Raw genomic sequence first — 10,960 nt, 5'->3', positions numbered from 1 at the left:
TTTTGTCCTCGCTGAGCTGACTTGGGTTCTGTGAGGAGTGGCTTCAGCATTTGCTGCTGAAGATCCTGACTCGAATCTCATGAAGAGCAGTGCTGCCACACCCATGCTGCCGCCTCTTAGCCCGTTGGGGTGAACGGAGCTTTGAGCATTGGAGGGTTCCTCAGGGAAGGCCTCTCTGCTTCAGGTCTCAGGGTCACTGTATGTAGTTTCTGTGCCTTTCCCAAAGGTGCCAGACCAGGAGAAGGTTGAGCTCTGTCTTAGGCTCCATTTTCCAACCTTTGTGCCATGGTGTGAGCCGCATGCTCTTGGAGGAAGGGGCACCCTTCCTTCATTCGTAATATCACTTACACTTATCTATGGAAACATGCCTCATGTACACGGCACCAGATCAAGACAGAACTTTATCAGTACCCCAGAAAGTATCTTGTAAAAAATCACACAAAGACACCATCAAGACCAGCGACAGCCTGTCTAGTCCACTGGCCCTGCACATTTTGATATTGGCAAATTGATCTTCAGTCACTTAGCTAAGGTATGTTAACCAGCTGTCTTGCACTGTTTGGCGTGATGAAGGGTCTGGAAGGGTATATGGTATTTTCCTATCCTCCAGTACTTCCCAGTCTAGCTGGCTGGATAGCTCTTAAAGAAGCCAATCATGGAAGGACCCTAGAATAGGCACAGTGAGCAGTTCACTGCTTGAGAAGTATCATATAGGCAGTGTTGGGGTCAGCAAGTGGCACAGTGGTTGGAACGGTGGATTCTCACATGGCCTACTGTGGTTCGAGTCCGGACCTGACAGCTTGAAAATCACGCTGGACATGGGCGTGTGCATGTCCAAAATCCCAAGAAGAGAATGAAGGAGATGGGATTGTGGCATGGCCTCCCCCCACCCCCGAGGGGGCGATTTCTCATTTTCTCTTTCACTTTTCCTTTCACTGTCTCTGTCTATCTCTCTTCGGTGAGTACACATGCCCTATGGCAAAAACCTTAAAAAAAAAAAAAAAGATATTGTTTACAGAAGGCTTGTCGAGTGGAAGAGTACAGAAGCAGAGCCAGGCTTCAGGGGAGGGAGAGGCCCAAGGCATCCTGGGAGAAAGGTGGGATTAGGAAAGATGAAGGGAGAGAAGTGGCCTGAGGAATGTGGCCGACACTGGCAGGGACAGTGAGCAGAGCATGAGACTGAGGCCAGGGCTCTGGGGAGAGAGCTGGGGTGGAGCCAGGTGAGGTGCCTCTCCCCGATTACCCATCAGAATCTGTGATGAGAGCCAAAGTCGCTACTCACTTCTAGCCATGGAGACATCTTGAGCCAAAGGCAGATGTCACAGAGAACCTGGTCGTTTGCTGGAAGGTGGGCGAGGCTGCTCTGAGAACCACACCCAGAGTTCCTTTCTCTGGATGGATCTGTCAGTGTCTCTGGTTTGGAATTAGTCAGGCTTGTTAAATTTTATCACCTAACAGCTAGGCTCTAGAAAAATCTTGGACTAATTTGTGAGGACCAAATTGCCAAGTTTGGAAATCGTCATTCTTCATCATTTAGAGATCTTGTCTGGTCCCAGTGGATTCTCAGGGAGGACCATGGTCTGGAGCATGCACTAAAGTGACCTCACATATGAATGGTGATGACATCAAATTTCTACCCAAAGAGAGCAGCTATTTTTGCATTTCTTGCCTGATAAAAAAGACAAGAAATAGATCAAAGCTAGCTTTGATAACATATTTGTTCTCAGAACTAGTAAGACTGAAAAAAAAATGCCCTTGATTAAAAACCAAAAAAGTTTATAGTGGAAAGATAGAGAGAGAAAGGCTATCTTAAAAAAATAAAATAAAATCTGGGGGCCAGCGGGTGGTGTGGTGGTTAAGGTGCTGGAATTCCCACATTGCCCACCATGGTTTGAGTCCTGAACCTGGCGCTTGCTTTCTCTCTCTCTCTGTCTTTCTCTGACAAAACTCATGTGAAAAAAAAATAAGTAAATAAATAAAGTAATTCTTTAAAAAAAAATCTGGAACATTTCCAACATACCTAAAAGTAGAGAGAATAAATCATGAACGTCCAGGTTCCCATTGCCCAGCTTCAGCCATGGTCAACTCATGACCAATAGAGTTTCATCTCTCTCTCACTCTCACCTCCTCCTTCCCACAGAAGCGAATTGCAGACACCTCAGCATTTCATTTTCAGTATCTTAGGATATGTTTCCAAGACAAAAGGGTTTTGTATAGATATAACAACTGCAGCTTGGTCATATCTAAGTAGAAAAGTTCCTTCTTAATCTCTGCAAATCTCTAATCAGGGTTTCATCTTTATGATTGTATTATGAATTTATTTTCGCGGTTGGTTTGTTAGGATTGTGATGTAAACAGAGTCTACACAGTGCATTTTTCTCATACATCTCTCTGGTTTCTTTACATCTATAGATTCCTTGCCCATTTTTTTAACCTCGCTGTTTTTCCTGTTCTGGATTATACTGGTCGTATCTGTGTGGTGTTGTTTAAGATGTTTGTTTCTCTGTTCCATGTTTTGCCTATAAACTGGAACTTATATGTCTAGAAGTATTTAAATGTCATTCTTTTGTCAAGAAGTTCTAGCTTTTTTTTTTTATTTATTTAAGAGACATTTTTGTCATAAGGGTGCGTCCACTTGCTGGAGAGACAGAGAGACAGAAAGCGAGAAATCACCCTCCCCCCCGCAGGGATGGTCACACCACAATCCCTTCTTCTTTATTCTCCTCTCAGGATTTTGGGTACGCGCACACATGTGTCCAGTGTGAGTTTGAAGCCACCAGGTCTAGGACTCAAACCATGGTTAACTACATAGGAGTTCAGCATTATACCATCTGCTGGTCCCAAGAAATTTTAGCTTTTTAAAAAAGAGTGTGTTAAGGGCTTCAGACATGGGGGGTCACTGGGAAAGACTGGGGGGTCACTGAAAGTAGAAACAGCCTTTCGACTAATTTGGGAGCTAAAGAATATGGATCACTTTTCTGTTCTTTTTCTAAAGTTCTCTTTCTTTTGAGTCAGTTTGGTTCTGAGTTTAAGAAAGCAAAGCTTTCACTGTCCCCTAGGTCATGCCTTATTTTCCTAGCCTGGAAGAGTCCTTGGAGGAGTAAGGAGGAGGCTTCTTGGAAACAGGGTTTGGGGGCTTCAGTAAATCCTCCCCCTTCTCATAGGTCCTGCATTTCTTTTTCTTTTCTTTTCTCTTCTCTTCTCATCTTATCTTTTCTTTTATTTTTCTTCCCCTTTTTTTGAGATAGGGTGTGTGCGCTCACCAGAAAGACAGAGAGAGACAGAGACAGAAAGCAAGAAATCACCCCCCAGGGATGATGGCCACGCAGCAATCCCTTCTCCTCCTTTCTCCTCTTGGGATCTTGGGCACGCATGCACATACACCTGGTGTGAGTTTAAGCTACTGGTTCAGGGACTCAAACTGTGGTCGACTACATGGGAGTCCAGAGACATAGCCATTACGCTAACTGCTCATCTCAGGTCCTGCATTTCTGAATGGGACTCTTTCCTCTTGTCAATTGGGTTGGGGATGGCCAGACCTTGCTATGTGTGGGCTACTTGGGAATCTGTTCTCGGGTCCTGCTGACCTTGTGTGATAAGTCAGGGCTGCCCATAGAAATCGGTTTGCAAAGCTCTCCTAAGAGTCCTAACTGCCATCGTGGGATGACTGCTGCTTCACAAACATTCTGCTAGGTGCCTCTTTTCTTTTCTTTTTTTTTAAAGAATTACTCATTTTATTTTGTCATCATTATTATTTTTTAAATTTGGTACAGGACACATGCACTCATCAGATGGAGACAGAGAGAGAAAGTGACAAAGCAAGCCACCAGGTCCAGGACTTGAACCACAGTCAGCCATGTGGGAGTCCAGCGCCTTTAACTACCACAGCACCTGCTGGCCCCAGGTGCCTAGTTCTTACTCCAGCTGCCTGGCCATGCAGCCCCCGCAGGTCCCAGCTGCCCTGGTCTTACTGGCCCATTCCTGCCCAGGGACTAACTTTCTCAGTGGGGAAATGGAGGCTGAGACCTGCATGTCTGCAGCACAGACTCACTTTAGGACACGAGGTCCTTCCACCAAGATGGATGGACGTTGAACTATGGGGACTCCTGCCCCATCTTTTTTTTTCTTCCTTTTTTTTTTTTGAGGGTTTTATTTATTTATTTATTTATTTATTTATTTATTTTGCTATAGGGCACATGTGCTCGCCAGACAGACAGAGAGAGACAGAGACAGAAAGTGAGAAATCACCCCCAAAGGGAGATGGCCACGCCACAATCCTTTCTCCTCTATTCTCCTCTTGGGATCTTGGGCATGCACGCATACGCACCCAGCATGAGTTTAAGCCACCGGGTCCAGGACTTGAACCATGGTCGACTACATGAGAGTCCAGCAACATAGCCATTACGCTAACTGCTGGTCCTCCTGCCCCATCTTTTCATCAGGTGCCAGGAGCATGTCAGACATTCGTGGGATGCGCATCAGGCGGTGTTGATGCTGCATTCACGGGACGTACATGTTAGGCCGGTGTTGATGCTGCATTCACAGGATGCACATGTCAGGCCGGGGTTGATGCTGCATTTGTGGGATGGGCGTGTTAGGCCGATGTCGATGCTGCATTCACGTGACGGGTGTGTCAGGCCGGTGTTGATGCTGCATTTGCGGGATGGGCATGTCAGGCCGATGTCGATGCTGCATTCTCAGGGCAGGCGTGTCAGTGTTGATGCTGCATTCGTGGCACGGATGTGTCAGGCGGTGTTGATGCTGCATTCGTGGGATGGACGTGTCAGGCAGTGTTGATGCTGCATTCGTGGGACGGATGTGTCAGGCGGTGTTGATGCTGCATTCGCGGGACATGTGCGTCAGGCGGTGTTGATGCTGCATTCGTGGGATGGACGTGTCAGGCGGTGTTGATGCTGCATTTGTGGGACACGTGTGTCAGGCGGTCTTGATGCTGCATTTGTGGGATGGATGTGTCAGGTGGTGTTGATCCTGCATTTGCGGGACACGTGTGTCAGGCGGTGTTGATGCTGCATTTGCGGGACACGTGTGTCAGGCGGTGTTGATGCTGTATTCGCGGGACGTGCCCTAGTTCCCTCCTGCCTTCACCAGCAGAGCGGTGGGAGCAGGCCTTGCTGGGGAATGTATTGAGACCTGGCCTGGGCCCTTGCCTGTGGTGGAGGAGCTGGGATTCTGTGCCCACCCTCTGTGGTTCCCTCTCTGCAGACTGAGCCTGGGAGGTCTGTCACTCCTGGCATGTCTCGGCCTGTTCTGGTCAACTGTGCCTGCGGGTTGGGGCTGGTGAGCATGCTGCACCCCTGACTCCTCTGCCCCCAGCCTGGGACCCCAGCTGGCTTCAGGGCTGCTCTGATCTCTCTTCTTCTTTTTTTTTTTTGGAGAGGATTTTTATTATAGGGCGCGTGTGCTTGCCAGACAGACAGAGAGAGACATAGAGACAGAAAGCGAGAAATCACCCCCAGGGGGGATGGTCACGCCGCAATCCCTTCTCCTCCATTCTCCTCTCGGGATCTTGGGCACGCATGCACACACGCCCGGCGTGAGTTTTAAGCCACCGGGTTCAGGACACGAACCACGATCGGCTACGTGGGAGTCCAGCGACATAGCCATTACGCTAACTGCTGGTTCCACGATCTCTCTTTTTCTGGGGGGGTTTTGGTGTTTTTTTTTTTTTTTTTTTTTCGGAGAGAGATTTTTGCTATAGGGTGCAGGTACTCAACAGAGAGACAGAAAGTGAGAAATCACCTTCCAGCGGGGAATGGCCACGCCACAGTCCCTTCTCCTCCATTTTCCTCTCAGGATTTTGGGCATGCAAGCACATGCGCCCAGTGTGAATTTTAAGCTGCTGGATCCAGGACTCAACCTATGGTCAACCATGTGGGAGTCCAGTGCCTTAACCACTATGCCACCTGCTGGGTTCAGGCACTTAGGGTTTTGAAGACAGCTTTGCTCCAGCAGAGACCCTTTACCTGGTGCCCCACATTTTTCTAATGAGGGGGTTACATGGAGGCACAGTGGGAATCTCCAAGGAGTGTTAGATCATTCCTGGGTCAAATTCCTTTCTGAGGGAAGAAGGAAGGATTGGCTTCTTGGACAGATTACAGACATTAAGGAGACCAAGAGTCTCAGCACCTTGTCCAGAAGGTCATGCAAGGGTCACTCCCCAGTCCCCTCTGGAATTGCCCCTGATCTCCCATGGAGAGGAGGAGTCTGAGGTCGCTCGTGCCACCGGCTGGGAAGGGACTGAGTCTCCCATGCATGCCGGGAGAACCACTAGGGATTTGGGTGCCTTGAAAAAAGAGAAGGTAAGGAGATTTCAGATAGTCACTCTGACATTTTTATATGTTGGCAAATAACAGAGGTCACTTGCACTAAAACAAAAATTTAGTTTTTTTGGGCCAGTGGGTGGCATGGTGGTTAAGGTGCTGGACTCCCACCTGGCTGACTACGGTTCAAATTCCGACCCTGCGGCTTGATAATCACGCCAGGCACATGTGCTTAGGTGCCCACAATCCTTAGAGGACAATGCAGGAGAGGGGACTGCAGTGTGTCCATTCCCCTGGGGGAGAGTGATTTCTCACTTTCCCTCTCCCTCTTTCTCTCTCCGGTGAGCACTTGCGCCTTATAGTAAAACCTAAAAGCAAAGTTTAGAAGATAGTTTTTTAATTGACAAGTAAAAGTTGCATATACTTATTGTGTGCGATGTTTCAAGAGTCGGCCCTGTAGCACAGTGATTAGTCCACATGGCTGACTGTGGTTTGCGTCTCCACCTGGTGGCTTGTAAAATACACTGGGCACATGCGCGTGAGTTGCCCAAATCCTGTAGGGAGGGAGACATAGAGGAGAAAGATTGTGGTGTGACCACGCCCCCACTCGGGGTGCTCCCCCCCCCACTCAAGTGTATATTGTGGAACGGATACATCAAACTAATATACTTATTGCCTCACATTTTCTCTTTTATAGTGAGAACACTTAAAACCTACTCGCAGCAATTCTTAGTAATGCAATATGTCGTTATAATTACAGTCACCATGATGTACAGTAGCTCTTTTGAATATTCCTCCTAACCAAAATATTATATCCTTGGACCAGCATCTCCCCAACACTCCAGCCCCTCTACCTGCCCTCTTCGTATATGGAAGTAGTTGTGGGTTAAATTCTACTCGGGAGAATGCCCTTTACTCACGACAGAGCACGTGCATGCATATGTGAGAGCGAGAGGCGGGCTTCTTCCACAGGGTCCTGGTCACACCGTGATCCCTTCTGCAGTCCTGCAGCCCATCAGATCCCGGGCACTTGGTCCTGCACGGGCCCCCATGTTTCAGGCTGACTGGGAAGGAATTTCTGCTGTGGCTACCAGGAAGGTGGAATGCAGCTTCTCTTGAGCAGAGCATTACGTGCCATGGAGCTGGCCCAGAAGTAGAAGGATTTTCAGGTGAAACTGTATTCGGGAAGCCCTTTGTGGAGCACCTGTTGGGTGTCTGTCCCTGGGCAGTATGTGAGGAACAAAGGAAGACAGACAGACTGCACTCTGCCCGCAAGGGCTCATGGTCTGGGGCCAGGGAGAGACACTTGTCTAGGTCTCTACCCTCAACTCCCTCCTCTTTTTTCTTTTTTTAAGAATTATTTTATTTAGGGACCAGCAGATGGCATAATGGCTATAGCACTGGACTCCCATGGAGTGGACCACAGTTCGCATCCTGGACCTGGTGGCTTGAACTCATGCCGGGTGTGTGTGCATGCATGCCCGAGATCCCGAGAGGAGAATGAAGGAGAAGGGATTGTGCTGTGGCCATCCCCCTAGGGGGTGACTTCTCGCTTTCTCTCTCTCTGTCTCTCTTTGTCTTTCTGGCAAGCACACATACCCTATAGCAAAAACCTATCTGAAAAAAAAAAGAATTATTTTATTTAACTTTATTTATTTATTTTAATTTGATCAGAGAGGGACAGAGTGCATGAGAGAGAGAGAGAGAGAGAGAGGAAGGGGAAGTGAGAAAGTAAACCTCCAGGTCCAGGACTCGAACCATGGTTGGCCATGTGGGAGTACAACACCCTCAACCACCACACCCCCTCCCAGCCCCTCAACTCCCTCCTCTGAAACTGGAGTTGGCGCCTGCCTTCTCTTTGTCTCACAGAGATAAGATAAAAGAGCGTGATGAAAAGGGGTTGCATTATTTCCTATTCTAAAACAGTGGAGCGTGCATTTGTACAGAGGTTTCACAGCTTATGAAACACGTCCACAGCATTCACTGATTCTGCTGGGAGCTCCGGAGGCCCGAGGTGAGCGATTTTGAACAGCCAGTCACAGGCTCTCACAAACCGAGATGCAAACACGGAGCACAGCTGGAGAGCAGAGTCGCTTCTCTGCCTTCCACTCTGAGAAGATGGGAGATTTTGTAAGAGTTTTGGGGAAGAGGATCAGGAAGCAGAATGTCTGACAAAGGAGGGGGCAGGGCAGGGTAGGGTGTGAGGAAGGGTGGAAGGAACCTTGGTGGGCGTCAGAAATTTTCCTCAGGCTGGCATTGCCTGGTGTTGGCTATGCATGTCGGGTAGATCCCCATTTTTTTTTTCCTTTAATTTTTTCCTCTGTAAGATGAGAGATTTAACTCCATGGTCTCCAAAGTCCTTCCCACCTCTGACAGCTGATTTCTTTGAGATGAGCAGAAAGGAAGGGTGATGTTTCCCACTATTCTTCAGGCCCAACGAGGATAGACAACAAAGTCATAAATAAAAAGTATAATGCACACCCTTTAGGCAAGTTAGAAACAGCTCTAAATGAAAGCGCTTGCCTCTCCATCCCACTCCGGAGGTTTTCTGGAACGGACAATATGACTACACAGTCCGGCCTTGGGCCAGGAGAGGGGCTGGCTGGCACCTACCTCTGGGGGCCAGGCACATGTGCTTAGGTGCCCACAATCCTTAGAGGACAATGCAGGAGAGGGGACTGCAGTGTGTCCATTCCCCTGGGGGAGAGTGATTTCTCACTTTCCCTCTCCCTCTTTCTCTCTCCGGTGAGCACTTGCGCCTTATAGTAAAACCTAAAAGCAAAGTTTAGAAGATAGTTTTTTAATTGACAAGTAAAAGTTGCATATACTTATTGTGTGCGATGTTTCAAGAGTCGGCCCTGTAGCACAGTGATTAGTCCACATGGCTGACTGTGGTTTGCGTCTCCACCTGGTGGCTTGTAAAATACACTGGGCACATGCGCGTGAGTTGCCCAAATCCTGTAGGGAGGGAGACATAGAGGAGAAAGATTGTGGTGTGACCACGCCCCCACTCGGGGTGCTCCCCCCCCCACTCAAGTGTATATTGTGGAACGGATACATCAAACTAATATACTTATTGCCTCACATTTTCTCTTTTATAGTGAGAACACTTAAAACCTACTCGCAGCAATTCTTAGTAATGCAATATGTCGTTATAATTACAGTCACCATGATGTACAGTAGCTCTTTTGAATATTCCTCCTAACCAAAATATTATATCCTTGGACCAGCATCTCCCCAACACTCCAGCCCCTCTACCTGCCCTCTTCGTATATGGAAGTAGTTGTGGGTTAAATTCTACTCGGGAGAATGCCCTTTACTCACGACAGAGCACGTGCATGCATATGTGAGAGCGAGAGGCGGGCTTCTTCCACAGGGTCCTGGTCACACCGTGATCCCTTCTGCAGTCCTGCAGCCCATCAGATCCCGGGCACTTGGTCCTGCACGGGCCCCCATGTTTCAGGCTGACTGGGAAGGAATTTCTGCTGTGGCTACCAGGAAGGTGGAATGCAGCTTCTCTTGAGCAGAGCATTACGTGCCATGGAGCTGGCCCAGAAGTAGAAGGATTTTCAGGTGAAACTGTATTCGGGAAGCCCTTTGTGGAGCACCTGTTGGGTGTCTGTCCCTGGGCAGTATGTGAGGAACAAAGGAAGACAGACAGACTGCACTCTGCCCGCAAGGGCTCATGGTCTGGGGCCAGGGAGAGACACTTGTCTAGGTCTCTACCCTCAACTCCCTCCTCTTTTTTCTTTTTTTAAGAATTATTTTATTTAGGGACCAGCAGATGGCATAATGGCTATAGCACTGGACTCCCATGGAGTGGACCACAGTTCGCATCCTGGACCTGGTGGCTTGAACTCATGCCGGGTGTGTGTGCATGCATGCCCGAGATCCCGAGAGGAGAATGAAGGAGAAGGGATTGTGCTGTGGCCATCCCCCTAGGGGGTGACTTCTCGCTTTCTCTCTCTCTGTCTCTCTTTGTCTTTCTGGCAAGCACACATACCCTATAGCAAAAACCTATCTGAAAAAAAAAAGAATTATTTTATTTAACTTTATTTATTTATTTTAATTTGATCAGAGAGGGACAGAGTGCATGAGAGAGAGAGAGAGAGAGAGAGGAAGGGGAAGTGAGAAAGTAAACCTCCAGGTCCAGGACTCGAACCATGGTTGGCCATGTGGGAGTACAACACCCTCAACCACCACACCACCTTCCAGCCCCTCAACTCCCTCCTCTGAAACTGGAGTTGGCGCCTGCCTTCTCTTTGTCTCACAGAGATAAGATAAAAGAGCGTGATGAAAAGGGGTTGCATTATTTCCTATTCTAAAACAGTGGAGCGTGCATTTGTACAGAGGTTTCACAGCTTATGAAACACGTCCACAGCATTCACTGATTCTGCTGGGAGCTCCGGAGGCCCGAGGTGAGCGATTTTGAACAGCCAGTCACAGGCTCTCACAAACCGAGATGCAAACACGGAGCACAGCTGGAGAGCAGAGTCGCTTCTCTGCCTTCCACTCTGAGAAGATGGGAGATTTTGTAAGAGTTTTGGGGAAGAGGATCAGGAAGCAGAATGTCTGACAAAGGAGGGGGCAGGGCAGGGTAGGGTGTGAGGAAGGGTGGAAGGAACCTTGGTGGGCGTCAGAAATTTTCCTCAGGCTGGCATTGCCTGGTGTTGGCTATG

Source organism: Tupaia chinensis, unplaced genomic scaffold, assembly GCF_000334495.1.
Source record: "Tupaia chinensis unplaced genomic scaffold, TupChi_1.0 Scaffold149184_1, whole genome shotgun sequence".
In the NCBI taxonomy this organism is placed as follows: Eukaryota; Metazoa; Chordata; class Mammalia; order Scandentia; family Tupaiidae; genus Tupaia; species Tupaia belangeri.
Note: the sequence above shows the minus strand (reverse complement) of the source record.